This window comes from Triticum aestivum, chromosome 3D (genome assembly GCF_018294505.1).
Source record: "Triticum aestivum cultivar Chinese Spring chromosome 3D, IWGSC CS RefSeq v2.1, whole genome shotgun sequence".
Lineage (NCBI taxonomy): Eukaryota > Viridiplantae > Streptophyta > Magnoliopsida > Poales > Poaceae > Triticum > Triticum aestivum.
This window is the reverse complement of record NC_057802.1, coordinates 65,403,407-65,417,593: the sequence shown is the minus strand read 5'-3', so window position 1 is coordinate 65,417,593 and position 14,187 is coordinate 65,403,407.

Genomic DNA, 14,187 nt, shown 5'->3' with positions numbered 1-14,187 from the left:
AATGCTTCATTTATTTGAGCCAACTCTTTTTCTGTTTGTTCCTGGCGGCGAGCAGCAAAGTAGGTTTAAAGCTTTTTTCAATTTCAGCCCACTCCGGATACGATTGCCCCCCAATGCTTTTAGACTCTTTCGACAATGAAGCATGAGTTTTTCTAAAACTTTGCAAGCGTGTAGGGGGTGTATAGTATGTTGTGTATTTGGTGAAGGCGTATCCATTGTTGTAGAGCCATATTTTTGCTCGCCAATTCTATCAGTTGGCAAAGATTCATCTTCTTGCAAAACTCTAGCTTTTATTGCATCATAATTAGAAAACAACCCATTTTCATGTTGTTCAATGCAAAGAGCACTAATCCTCTCAATTTGTGCTAAGCTCTTTTTTAATGCAGCTACAACCACTTTTGGAAAGCATTGCTCTATAATATTTTCAGATTCGTTTGGCAATGATTTGGGAGTGTTCCTGAAATTCTGCGATTGCGTAGAGGATGCATTATATGCGACCATATTAGATGATGGCATCACTACAAAAAAAGACACATCCATGATATTTTGGGCCGAACGAAATTTTTTCTGTCATGCTTATGACACTTCTATGACGATAATTGTGACAAAACCCGGTATCATCATAGATGTGGTGGGTTCCTACTTCTATGACCAAAAATCATGACAGAAAATGGGCTTTTCATCCTGGGCGGGTCGGAGACGCAGCTGCATGACATTCTTTGGGCCGTCCATGACGGAAAAAACCATGGTAGAAGCGAGGGCGAGGAAAATATCGGGGTGTTCTCGGTTACGGTAGGTGGTCGGGGCCGAGCGATGTACGGAGGTTTGCGCGTTTCTCTCGTACACATACGCACGTGTGTGTGAGGCGTTGCGCTCTAACTGATCCCAAGAGAGGCGATGGGCTCTAACTGAACCCGAGCGATTGCACTAGCGACGTTACTGAACCCCGATCGATCCCTTGCTGTTAACTGAACCCGAGTGATTCCTTCGCTACTGCTGCTAACTGAAGCCGATCGATGCTACCTCTTGATGAACAGTGAGCGTTGTTGGGGGGTTGGATGAACAGTTCCCGGTGGGGGGTTGGATGAACAAGACCCCGTGGTAGTAGAGCCCGTTGCCGCTGGATGAACAGGACCCCGATCGATCGAGCCGGTTGGGGGTGGATGAACAGGACCCCGTGGAGGGCTGGATGAACAGGACGACCTCGTGGAGGGCTAGTTGAACAGTAGCAAGTGGAGGACTGGATGAACAGTAGCCCGTGGAGGGGTGGTTGAACAGGACTCCGTGGAGAGGGCTGGTTGAACAGTAGCCGGTGGAGGAGCGGTGGAGGCTGGATGAACAGGAGTCCGTAGATGAACAGTCGCAGGTGGAGGCTGGAGGAGGTCGACGGTGGATGAACAGTAGCCCGTGGAGGCCGGAGGAGGTCGACGGTGGAGATGAACAGTAGCCCGTGGAGCCCCGTTTTGCGGTACGCCACACCCCTCCCGATGAACAGGACCCCCGTTTCGACCGTAGCGCTCCAACACAAGTCCGTTTCCTCCGTTTTGCGGTACACCACACCCCTCCCAATCAACAAGACCCCGTTTCGACCGTAGGAGGTCCAAGAGAAGCCCGTTTCCTCCGTTTTGCGGTACGCCAGACCCCTCCCGATGAATAGGATCCCATTTCGATCGTGGTCGGTCGAACACAAGGCCGTTTCCTCTGTTCTGCGGTACGCCAGGCCTCGTTTTGATCGGTTGTTCCGTCCAAGTCGGTTGGCTTCCGATGAACACGACACATTCCGTTCCGACCCAGCCGGTTGGCTCCCGATGAACACGACGACGCGGTTTCTCCGTTCTGACCCAGCCATGTACACGAGCCCTGGCCGTACGTATGCGCGAGTAGGCGTTCGAGACCTCGCCCGTATGTACTTACGTGGCCGTATTTACTTTCTTGCACCCTGGCTGTACGTATGTGTACATGCTACGTCCGCGCCTCTACTACGACACGTGCCCTTCCTTACTCGGCCACGGTTCATCGTTGCAGCCTGCAGACAGACCGATCGACCAGTATGTACGTACACTTTCACGACCAGAATGACAATGCTACGTACGCTTCGACTAGGTGGGTCCCGACTATCAGGGAGGATAAGGAGGCACACTTCCTTGCGTGCGAAGATGTAGCTGGTGGGTCCCAACAGTCAGGGGGAAATGTTTTTTTTTGCAAAATATGGTGGCCCGTCCGGTGGGTCCCTGCTATCAGGTGGAGGAATCATTATTTTGCGTGTAATAAGGAGGCACTTCCTTGTTGCGGCCGTGGACCCAGCTGTCAGCCTCTCCATCTATAGTACTCTTCCGATGGAAGTCGTTCCTTGACCACATTGACCATGCCGCGCCGAGAGCACCAAGGCGGTGGACGACGGCGAGGCCTAGGAAGGGGACGACGTGGAGCCGGGGAAGACGCGGCAGTGGATGCCCACGCGGAGAGGAGTACGAGGGTTCACTGGTTCGGCTGTGGAGTGAGGCTGCCGTCGCCGCAGGGCTGTAACACCCCAAAATTTTGACCTTGTTTTATCAATTAAAATTTTGCCAGGAAATTAAATTCTTTTTTTTGGATTTCCCTTTGATTTCAGAACCCCTCTCCTCTTTAATATTGTGAGTTTTTACCTCAAGTGGGAACTTTCCAAAAATATATTTGGACTTGTATGCCCTCTTTATGAAAACATTTTTTTTATCAATGGATTTATTTGCATATTTATTTTTCATGAGCTTTATTCTTTTAGAATGATCTTTCATAAATTTGGAGCCCCTTTTTGCACTGCAACCATTTGATAAATGCTTTTAAAAATTTCACCAAAATTTGGGGATGTCATGTAAGGTCTCCCCATCAATTTTATGCAAAAATATCTTTTGGTCATTGGAGATTTTGAATTCTACACCAACTTTTCCAATCTGGTCCAGTAGGCACTTTTGCACTACAACCCATTTAAATATTCCTTTAAAAATTCTTCCAAGTGTTTGGAGATGTCAGTGGATGCATACAATCCATCTTCAAGCAAAAACCCAGTGTTGTTCTTTGAAAAATTTGAGTGGATCAACCTCTTTTGCATTCTGGTCCAACTTGGTGATTTGTACTGCAACCCTATTTTTCCTTGCTCTAGTAACCCTGAGCTTTTTCCTACTTGTAGCCCTCCTTTCAAAACCCTTAAGTCCAGGAGATTGGACCCATTGGCATATTTTGGTGCATGCAATGTCAGCCTTTAGTTTCTGCCCAAAACTGGTTTTCTCAAATTCTTGCACTATCAACTTTCTGTTTTTGCCAAACTAATCTTACCACCATCTCCTGCATCTAAAGAGACCCTGATATGGAGACTTTGGCCACTCCAAGAGTTGCCCAAGTGCACTTGGCATTCTGTCGAACACTTGGTGTGCACAGTCAGCTTGAGGCATGTTTTCTACTTTGCACTGTGAACTTGCTCCAATGACCCAGCAACCATGTCCACTGAGCGCTTTGCTACCCCTACCTCCATCCTGTGCAGTGCCAGCTCCACCCTCGCGCTCTAGACCACACTGGCATTTCGTTGAGCAGGTGCCGTGCGTGCTCTGGGCGCGCCCAGAGCGCACGTTTTGCACGCGCGCGCACTGAGCCGACACGCCGCACTGCCGCACTCGACGCGACCCGTCCCTGGCCCCTACTGCATCACTGAACCGCGCACTAGCCCGCTCCCTGCTCCACGGCATTTCTGGCGCCCTGCAGCGCCGCTGGCAGTGCCGCCTTGGCAGCACGCCGGCGTCGGCAGCGGATTCTGCCGCGGACGGCGCCGCCCAAACCGCCCGCGCACGCCAGCTGCCCCAGAGAACAGCCCGTGCTTATCCTCGTGCTCGTCGGCACGCGCTCGTCGCCGCCACGTAGTCCTGCAACTATAGAAAAGTGGTCGCCGGCGATCTTATCCTCGGCCACCGCGGGAGCCAGCCTCGAGCGCCTATTTAAAGGGACCCCGAGCTCAACCGAACACTCAAGCAACCCCAGGCCACCCCCATAGCCCTCCCGCAGCCAGCAATCGACGGGAAGGAGCTTTCTTCCCCGCCTCCGGCAAGTTCGGTCGCCGTCGCAATCCCGTGCCATGCGTCGCAACCAAGCCCTCCCCCGCCAATCCAACGCCACCAAGAACTCCCCCGTAGTCGTGCGGAGCTGCCTAGCACCTCAGCTTCGGCCGAGGATCACCGGAGCCCAAATGTCACTTCACCACCGTAGCCCCCTTCGCCGCGGAGCTCGCCGCCGGTGACCTCCTCCGTCCCCACCTGCCTAACGCCCACCGAGAGGACCGCCTCGGTCTGGCCAACCCATCCCTGCCCTCAGATGCCCTCGAGGAGCCGCCGTTCGTCGCCGGCGATCGCCGGAGCCCCGCTCCCGTCGGGTAGAAGAAAGGAGGGAGAGGGAGACCCGTCAAACCTGACTAGTGGGCCCTCTGGACCCACTGTCAGTGACCCGCGCGGCCGCTCCCTCTGTTTAAGTGAAAGCGCAAAGACCGGAGTACGTCACCTCTGCTTTGAAAGCGTATTTTTCCCCGAAGCGTTTTCCTTTTTCTGATTTTAAATAAATAGAAGTTTGACTAATCTTTGACTGGCTATAACTTTTAAAATAAAACTCCAAATGAGTTGATTCTTTTTCCTACCTCTCTCAAATTTCATCTAGTTTATTTTAAGATTTATTTAAAAAATATTTGAGACAACTTTTGGTACTGTGTTTGAAATCTTTGTTTTTGGATATTTTGCAAAATAGGATTTTGGAGAAAGGGAGAGCTTTCAAAAAGTGCATCCTTTGCATACTCTTGAAGGCAAGCATTTCTGGATCCTGGCATAATATTTTGTTGTGGTGTTTTGATACGATTACAACACCATTTGACTTGGAGTATGCGTTGTCTTTATGTAACGATGAAGTCTCGTACATGAGTACACTTTGGAGTTGTTTTGTGATCAGAAATGGATGCACTAGTGGCTTGGACCATCCTCGTAAGCTCCTCATGCATACTGGAAGGGAGCCGGGAAAGTCGTGGTCTTGGGTAGACACGAGCTTGTCCCTAGTCCCTCGTCGAGACGAGTATGTCCGGTATGGCATGGTGAGGCTTGATGAGTGGTGTTTTATTTCACTAGTGGTAATATTGTTGGAGGATGCTTGGACCACCTGAGTCGGTCGTAAGTCGAGTCTTGGTCGGTAGCTTCCCTATTTGTTGGTACTACCACTTGTCCCTGTCGCAGACGGGGTATGGTTCAGTAAGTTGTCAACCCCTACCAAAGCACACACCGTACAGAGAGGCCATAGTGGAAGATACCGGAGGCCTCCGGTAGGCATGCCACTTGGTGTCAGGACCCCGATTCCAAGTCACACCGATCTAGCCTGTAACACCTCATATCACTTTGCGGCTTCACGCACGGTACTCCCACGGGTGTCGCCTTACCATGGCCCGGGACCGTTTGCGCCTTTTGGCTCGCGTATATGACAATGTCGCTAGCATCCATATGACAGAGAACCCGGGCTGACATGGCTAGTCGTGAACCCAAAGCGGCACTAACGTATGGGGACAGGCATACATGAATCAACATCGAACGTGTCGGTCAGCAGCGTGCGAATCCGGGCTGTAGCACTGGGCTAACAGGACTCCGGGAACCCGGGCTGTAGCAGGCTAGGCAGGACTCCGGATGTCACCGCGTGACATTTCCCCGAAGGGACAGACACAGGAACGAAGTGAATCACATGCCGGCCAGTCAAGTGTTCCGGAGCAGTAGTGCTGGGCTGGCAGGACTCCGGTGAACCGGGCTATAGCGGACTACTATGGCTCATGGAAGCACAAGACTACATTTCCCCATAAGAGAGGCTACCAAGGATAAACAACTAGGTTGTCGGATCCCACACATACCAAGCATTTCAATCATACACACAATATGCTCGATATGTGCAAATACAACATGGCATCACAACAAGACTCTACGACTCAGAGTATTTATGCATTAGGCTCCGAGGAGCGAGATATTACAAACATGGGTCTGTCGACCCAGCATTTAGAGCATACAAGTCAAACACATGCGGAAGCTTAACATGTCTGAGTACAGACAACTATAAATGAAAAAGGCTGAGAAGCCTGACTATCTACTAGATCCTGCCGAGGGCACAAGATCGTAGCTGAGGTAACAAGCTAAACGTCGAAGTCCACGCGGAAGTACTAGCGAGACTGAAGTCTCTCTGCAAAACATAAAATAAGCAAACATGAGTACAAATGTGCCCAGCAAGACTTACATCAGAACTATCTACATATGCATCGGTATCAACAAAGAGGGTGGTGGAGTTTAACTGCAGCAAGCCAGCTTTGACTCGGTGGCTATCCTGAACTACGACTGCAAGCAACTCTTTTGAGGTGGCGCACACGAGTCCACATATTCACCATATCAATACTCCACTATGGATCCGCTCCCGTCTCCCTACGAGATCGCCATCCATAGCACTCACGCTTATCTTGCGCATTTTAGAGTATCCACTTTCACTTGTCTATGAACTGTTATAGGCAACTCAGAAGTCCTTTACCGCGGACACGGCTATTCGAATAGATCATATTAACCCTGCAGGGGTGTACTTCGTCACACACGCTCTCGCCACTTACCACCATGTACACGTCGTGTACCTCGGCAACCTTCAAGCGGAAGCCTGGCGAGGGAGTCGGCCACAGCCTACCTAAACACTCAAGTCTCTAGTCCAGGTTTATCGCCTATTCAGGTTCCATCCGCAGGGAGTCCGGCTGAGGTTTCCACATACGGCCCCGAACGATGTGTGCGGGGTTCCGAGACACCAAACGGGCGCCCGGCATGCCCGGCCACGTGCCTACCGCATCACAGCCCACCCCTCCGGTCAGCGCTGCCCACGGCCTCCAGCATACTAAAAACACCAGAAACTACTTGCAACTCCTGGACAGAGGACAAGGGTGATTAAGAAGCCGAGAGGGTCCATTGGTTTCGGGCCCAATGCGTGGTAGTAACTGTATCATGGATCACAAACACAGAACTCAGTTCCTGAGGACGGCTGCAATGAGACAACCCACCATGTACTCCTACATGGCCTCTCAGCGCTACCTTTACCAAATCGTGTTCACACACTTAGCTCACACACAGTAGGACATGTTCTCAACTTTCCAATTCATCCCCGATGAATCAGACCTGACACAACTCTAAGCAATAGCAGGCATGACAAACAAGCATGAATGAATAGGCACATCAGGGCTCAAACAACTCCTACTCATGCTAGTGGGTTTCATCTATTTACTGTGGCAATGACAGGTCATGCAGAGGAAAAGGGGTTCAACTACCGCAACAAGTAACAGATGAATCGTTATTGTCCTAATGCAGTAAAAGAGAGCAGGAGCGAGAGAGTGGGTTTGTATCGGAATGGACAAGGGGGTTTTGCTTGCCTGGCACTTCTGAAGATATTATAGTTCTTCATCGGTGTCATCGATCACGTCGTCGGAATCACGGCTATCGAGAGGGGACAATCACCGGCAAACAAGGAAGAACACAATCAATGCAATGCAGCAATTATGATGCATGATTATGACATGGCAATATGACGTGATTTGGCCTAATGCAACTAGCAACAGAAAGGTTTGGGTTGATTTGAACTCAAGGTTCAAATTCAAATTCAAACTATGAATTCAAATAGTGCATTATCATGTTTTCACCTATACAGCAGGTGTAACTTAGTTTGACATGCATGAAAATGATACAGATGGATAGATTGCATTTTTCTGATAATTTTTCATATATAAATTATTTCATTCTGAGCTACGGTTGATTTTATATGATTTTTAGAAGTTTATACTATTTTCTGGAATCTTCCTGAATAAAATTAAATCCAGAAAATGCTATACTGCGTCAGCATGCGCCTGGCGTCAGCAAGTCAACAGGGGCTGGTCCGGGTCAAACCTGACCCGTGGGACCCATACGTCAGTGTCCCAGGCTGGTTTGGCTGGATGACAGGTGGGACCGGTCAATGTTGACTTGACCAAAGTCAAAGCTGACACGTGGGGCCACCGTGATTAAGTTAAATCTAAGCAGGAATAAACTAGGGTTAATTTGTGCGTGGGGCCCATATGTCAGTGAGCTAGGGGGTTCGTTCGCCCCATCATTAGTGCTAATGACGGGTCCACGTCAGCGGCCGCCGGGGTTAGTCGCCGGTGACCTCATAGCGCGGCGGCGGCTCGCCGGACGGGCGATTCCGGCCACGAGAGCTCGCGCTCTTAGGCTCTACGGAACCAGCGCGACGAGGCGCTTCAGATAGTGGACGTGCCTGGCCGTGGGGTGGTCCGTGGCGACGACAACCACGACGACGGCGGGGGCCGGAGCTACGGGCGCGTTCCGATGCGGGGCTGGAGTGCGATCGAGCACGAGGAAGGAGAGGAAGTAGAGGGGAGCTCACGGCGGGTCGACGGGCGTGCTCCGCGGGCTCGCGGGAAGACGAACGGCGATGGGGCGTTGCCGGCGATCTCGGACGGCCGGGGTGGAAGACGACGTCGATGGCGGCGATTCGATGCGCCCCAGGTTGCATGGCTCGGCGAGGACGATGCAGGCGTCGAGGCGGAGCACTAGAGCACAACCGTTGGGCGAGGGAGGGCTGGTGGCCGCGGTGGACGGTGTCGGCGGCGACGAGCTCCGCTCGGTCGTGAGAAAGAGAGAGAGAGAGAGCAGAGAGGGGAGTGAGGTCCAGGGAGAGGACGGGAAAGCGAGAGGGAGCGCTGGGCGTCTCCGTGGCACGTCTGGAGGGGTCGGGGTCGTGCGGCTGAAGCAGGAGGTGGCAAGGCATCGTCGGCGCGCTCGCCACGCACCTGTCTGTCCTCCTGGCAGGAGGAAGAAGACCACTCAGCCCCTGGTGGGCTGGGCCTCTTCTGCCAGGTAAGGCCCAGGTGAGGTTTCTGTCTTTCCATAATTTCTGTTCTGTTTTCTATTTTGTTTTTTGTGTTCTGATTTAGTTCAGGCACTAAACTATTTTTTTAGCTTCTGAAAATAATCATGTGGCTATGTATAATATATTAAGAGCCACTCACCAATTTTCAAAATTATTGGATTAGTAAACTAATTAATCCAATTCAAATACTATAGGATTTAACTCAAAGGCCCAAGATAAATACTTTTGAACCTCCAAAAATATTGGTTTGAATTTTATTCTTGCCAATATTTTTTCAAACCAGAAAAGGAACATTTCCTTGGAAACATTTGAAGCAATTTTTAATGTTGATCATTTTTAGAAATGATTTCTGAGGCTCTCCAATTCCCCAATTCAAATTTGAAAGAAATTTAGACATGATGCATGGATGCAAGAAAAATCAAGCAAGGGCTGATCTGGGGCTGTGACACTTCGTCAGGGGGCATGGGTGTTTCCGGTTGGGACCGAGAGGGGGGGCACCCCCTTAGAGCGCGCGAATAGAAATTTGATCCCATGCTACGTCGAGGTTGTAGCCTCCCCACTTAGAGTTTTGCTTGGCAGGTGTCGTGGGTGATTCCAGACACCGGTGAGTTAAGCTGGTGTGTGCAGGTCAGGCGTGTTTTCAAGTAAAAGACCGTAGACGGAATTAGTCCCGATGGACTAAGTAAACCCATTACTCGTGGGAAAATGGTACTCCCTCTGCAGAGGATATATCCTGTTGGATAGTCGTGTTCCTGAGTAAGGACCACATGTTTGTTGTTGAATCTAGTAACGGTATTCGGATGGAGAACGATTTAACTAGAACTCAGTAACGGTATTCGGATGGAGACACGGCTAACTGGATCGTAGTAACGGTATTCGGATGGAGATACGGCTTGACTAAATTATCGGTTTTCGGATGGAGAAACGGCTGAACTAGATTTGTTTATGATTGTGGCACAGGTGGATTATGATCTTTATTTATTATGGACTAACCCTTTTTATTTTTTGTATTTTATGGAGTATCCCTGGGACGGTTCTACCTCCTGGATATTCACCGTGATTATTCCCTTATAAGCCCCTTCTGTGGTGTCGCTCAGACGCCCGACTGCGGCAAGCTTGTTGTTCATTTATCTTTTATAAGCCCTTTATGTGGTGTCGCCCTGACGGCCGACTGCGGCATTATTATTCTTGCAGTTTCCTCTCGAGGAGTCATTCAGACCCTCGTTTGGCACCAGTATTACTATTCTTGCAGTTTCCTCTCGAGGAGTCATTCAGACCCTTGTTTGGCACCAGTATTACTACTCTTGCAGTTTCCTCTCGAGGAGTCATTCAGACCCTCGTTTGGCACCCCGTATTTTACTTTGGATTATTTTAACTACAGGTGTGCATCATGGTTTTTTTGTATATTTCATGACAGACGTGTGATCTCCTAATTAATCCGGAGCATGTTTGATATATTATACCCGTGTTCTTAATGTTTGCGAGTACATTCAAACGTACTCACTGGCTTGTCCCTGGCTATTGTCTTGGCCAGATTCCTTGCTGGGAGATAAGCATCGCGGTGACAACCTCGGAACCTACGTGTTGACATTTGCAGCCTCGCGAAGATAGGAGTTATCCTGGTCAGCTGTTCTTGTGGGAAATGGAGTCCCATAGACGCAGATGTATCCAACCGCTTCCGCCCTCTACCATTAGAAACCAAGTGTTGTACTCCTAGGCCTCAATGGTCTTGTACTACATATTTTTGTGCCTTGCTTGGAAAGCTTGTATCAAGTTGGTGCCTCATCAGCTAACAGTAATCCTGGGGCTGATGGGCACAAAGGCCGTTTTTTTGGGGAATTATTATCCCAAAAATCCGGTCGTGACAGACTTGGTATCAGAGCCAGGCTGACCATTGGCTAATCCTATCTTAGCCAGGTCAATAAACCTAGGTTAACCAAACCACCAGACCTTAGCCTAACCCCGGTCAAGCTTCCCGCGTAAGATAGCTCCACAGTGACCCGACGCCTTTCGGCGGACGGTGCCCAACCTATCAGCCTAGCCCGTCGATCACGCGCCAGTGACCGACGCCCAACTCGTCTCCATCGCAAGCGTGCGGAGGAAGACTCCGTCGCCTTTCCCTATAAAAAGGGCACGCTAGCCTCAACACAGCACATCACAGCCTCTTTCCCCAAACCAAGCCACGATGCCTGGCCCCATTGTTCACAACGAGACCACAGCAACCAACCTTGGAGGTTTTGTGACCGTGCTCGTGAACCTCACCCGCCGTGCCTATGCGTTAGAAGAGCCTCCTGAATATGTTGTGTACCAGGGACCCATGTACGGTGAAAGCCGTCAGTACTGGGCCACTGTGCACATCTACGGTAGGGGTCTGTCGCCAGAACGCCCCTACAGGTTCACTGGAAGGACAACTTCCTTTGAGCCACAAGCCATCCAACTGGCAGCCCGAGAAGCTATAGTTCAACTCCGGCACTTGTCGCCCAGAGTTAACTGTCGCTCGTTCTACTACTACCCCAGTCGTGACGGGTATGGTAGGACGCCCCAGGTTGCCAACGGAGACCACGAGACAGATCCTGCGCTGTTACATCTGGTGCGCTATGTAAGCGCACTAGAGCATCTGTTCGATCAGGTCACTCTTGATCTGATCGCAGCTCGTGGAGAACTGGTTCGCCGAGCCCCGGCAAGAAGAGAAGCGGAGCCCGACGCCGACAACCCAGTCGTGCTGTTCGGACACCCGATCGATCCCTTGAGGTCTACGGCAGCCCTCAACCAGAGCACTTTGGTGACCCCAGAAGCGCTTCGTCGCCTTTTGGGAACCCATTCCAATGGGATTGTGGCCAACAACCCCCGCGATGGTCATCACCATTTCCCCGACCCTGCAACCCCTCAGCCTCAACCAGCAAATCCCGACGGTGAGAACCGTGGAGAAGCATCGGCGTCCGCAAGGCCAGCCCACTTAGACATTAACGTAGTAGACTAAGTCGCTCGAGTTGTGTCGAGCCTTAGTCTTCCTACGCTTTGTAATGATGTGGTCTTGTATCACTTTTATTACATGCTGTCTGCTTGAGCACCCTTATTATTGGAGTAGTAGCTGTGCATGTGTACGTTAGCGTACAGTTGTTTTTTTTTAAAATTTCGGGCGCAGCTACCAAGACCAACCCCGACGGCGCACACAGTAATGCGTCACATTTATGTGATATGTATATCTGTGGCTTTGACCCGAGAACAGGATCGACAACCAGTTACCCTTCACCCCGGTAGATAACCCAGCCCCGGTGCTATATAAAGGCCACTTCGTGACCTTGCCGAGCACCCCTCACCTTTGTGCACAGCACTCACAGCCATTCCTTGCCATGTCGACCCCCAGTATTTATCTGAGAACCCCAGATGCAACCCCGGGCAGTTTTGTCAAATTATTGTGGGACTTTACCTGCAGTACTATGAGTGCCACCCGTCCACCCCAGTATGAGTTGCTCAAATCGAGGATCACCCCTTCCACCTCGAAATATTGGGCAGTGGTGCACATCCCTCCCGCCTACCCAAACCAAGACCCAACGGAAGTCTCCTTCGTGGGGAAATCCATGCCGACTCCGCATATGGCTATAGAAGCTGCTGCGTACGAGGCGCTCACTCGTCTTCGATTCGCAGTACCCTATGCCAGCGAGCGAGGATACTATTATTTTCCGAGTCGTGCAGCACCCGGAGAAGTTGCATCTTTTCCCGGTGGGCGCATTGAGAGAGATCCAGTACTGGCCAACCTTGCCCAGTACGTGATCGCCCAGGAGCGTTTAACTCAGCGGGTAATGGGTTATCTCCAGAGCCTCGCTGATTTGAATCCTCGCATCGCTATTGGCAGGCCCCTGAGGCCTGACCAAGAAGGGCGCATTCATCGACTGGTCAACCCGCTTCCCCCGATAGAAGAGGAGTGTGCCCCAGTGCCAGAGGCGTTTTCTCAGGACCCTGTCTTCTTGCCGTTTTCCTTGTAAACGCCTCCGATGTATTTATTGTCCCTGTACTTGTATTTATGTGTTGCAGCATGTTCGTAAATTTTTGTGCGACAGGTCCGATTTTCTTTGGTTCTTGTTATGTGAGCAGTTTTACCGCTGTTAGTTTTGTTTTAATTATTTTCTTTTCTCTCGCAACATGTTTTTGAGGAGATTTCTTTCCCCGAGCCACTGCTGCATATTTTTTTTTCACGACATAGATTTTTATTCGCGCAGCATCGTAACGACAGACCCAGAGCAGCAACCACTCGATCTCGAGCACTATTAGAAATCCTTGAGCACACTTTTGCGCCTATCTAATCACCCTCGAGGATGCCACAATCTCAGCAAGAGAGATTTGTGAGTGTTCATTCGAGCGCGAACTGCTCCAGCACACCGACAGCAGTCAGCCCCGACGCCGCGCCTAATCCACGTGATCGCCGCCACCGCGAAGAGCCAACACTCGAGCGGCAGCATCACGACGATCATCCAGGATCATTGCGCACAGGAGCACGGAGAACCCCAGCAGCACCGCCAAACCTCCACACACCAGGACCACATACCAGTCCAGCATTGCCTCCGCCATTAGAGCCTCGGCTCGAGCTCCTGCTAGCCGCAATGGAGGAGAAGGAAGGAGGAGTAGAAGCGAGGCCAGGTGTGAGGAAGAAGAGAGGAGCACCGCGATCATTTTATAGCCCGAGATCGGTGTACGGTGGGCGAGGTCCACCAGCGCCACTCGTCGCTCGACCGCCGGTGTTCGGAGGCGAGTCCGCGAGCAGTGCCGACAGCGCCCTGGCCCGCGAGGTGAGTGCACGCTGCACCGGCAGCTAGCACGCCGCGCACTACCACGGTACGGCCTCGATGCCCTACGAGCTAGGCATCGCCGGTGGAGGAAGCGCGGGAGAGCGCGCGAGAGAGAAGAGAGAGCCAGAGGTAGGAGAAGAGGCCGACAGTGGGCCCTGGGCCCACCTGTCAGCCAGAGAGAGCACTGTGCTCTCGGGTGCAACCAGCGTATTTTAGTAATTTAACATTTACTCTAAATTACTGTTTCTACGTAGAATGTCTCGTTTTCCCTAACCGTGGACTCTTCCACACTACGTCAGTGTACCACACTGTGGTTTTACACCACTTATTGCCCTCTCACTGTAGCCGTTTTGTTTTTGTGCAATTGAAGGGTTTCTTTGATAAAAACAAAATTTGTTTCAAAACAGTTCTTGTTCAAAACAGTTTTTAACAAATCTCGAGGACGAGATTTTTCTTAAGGGGGGTAGTGTTGTAA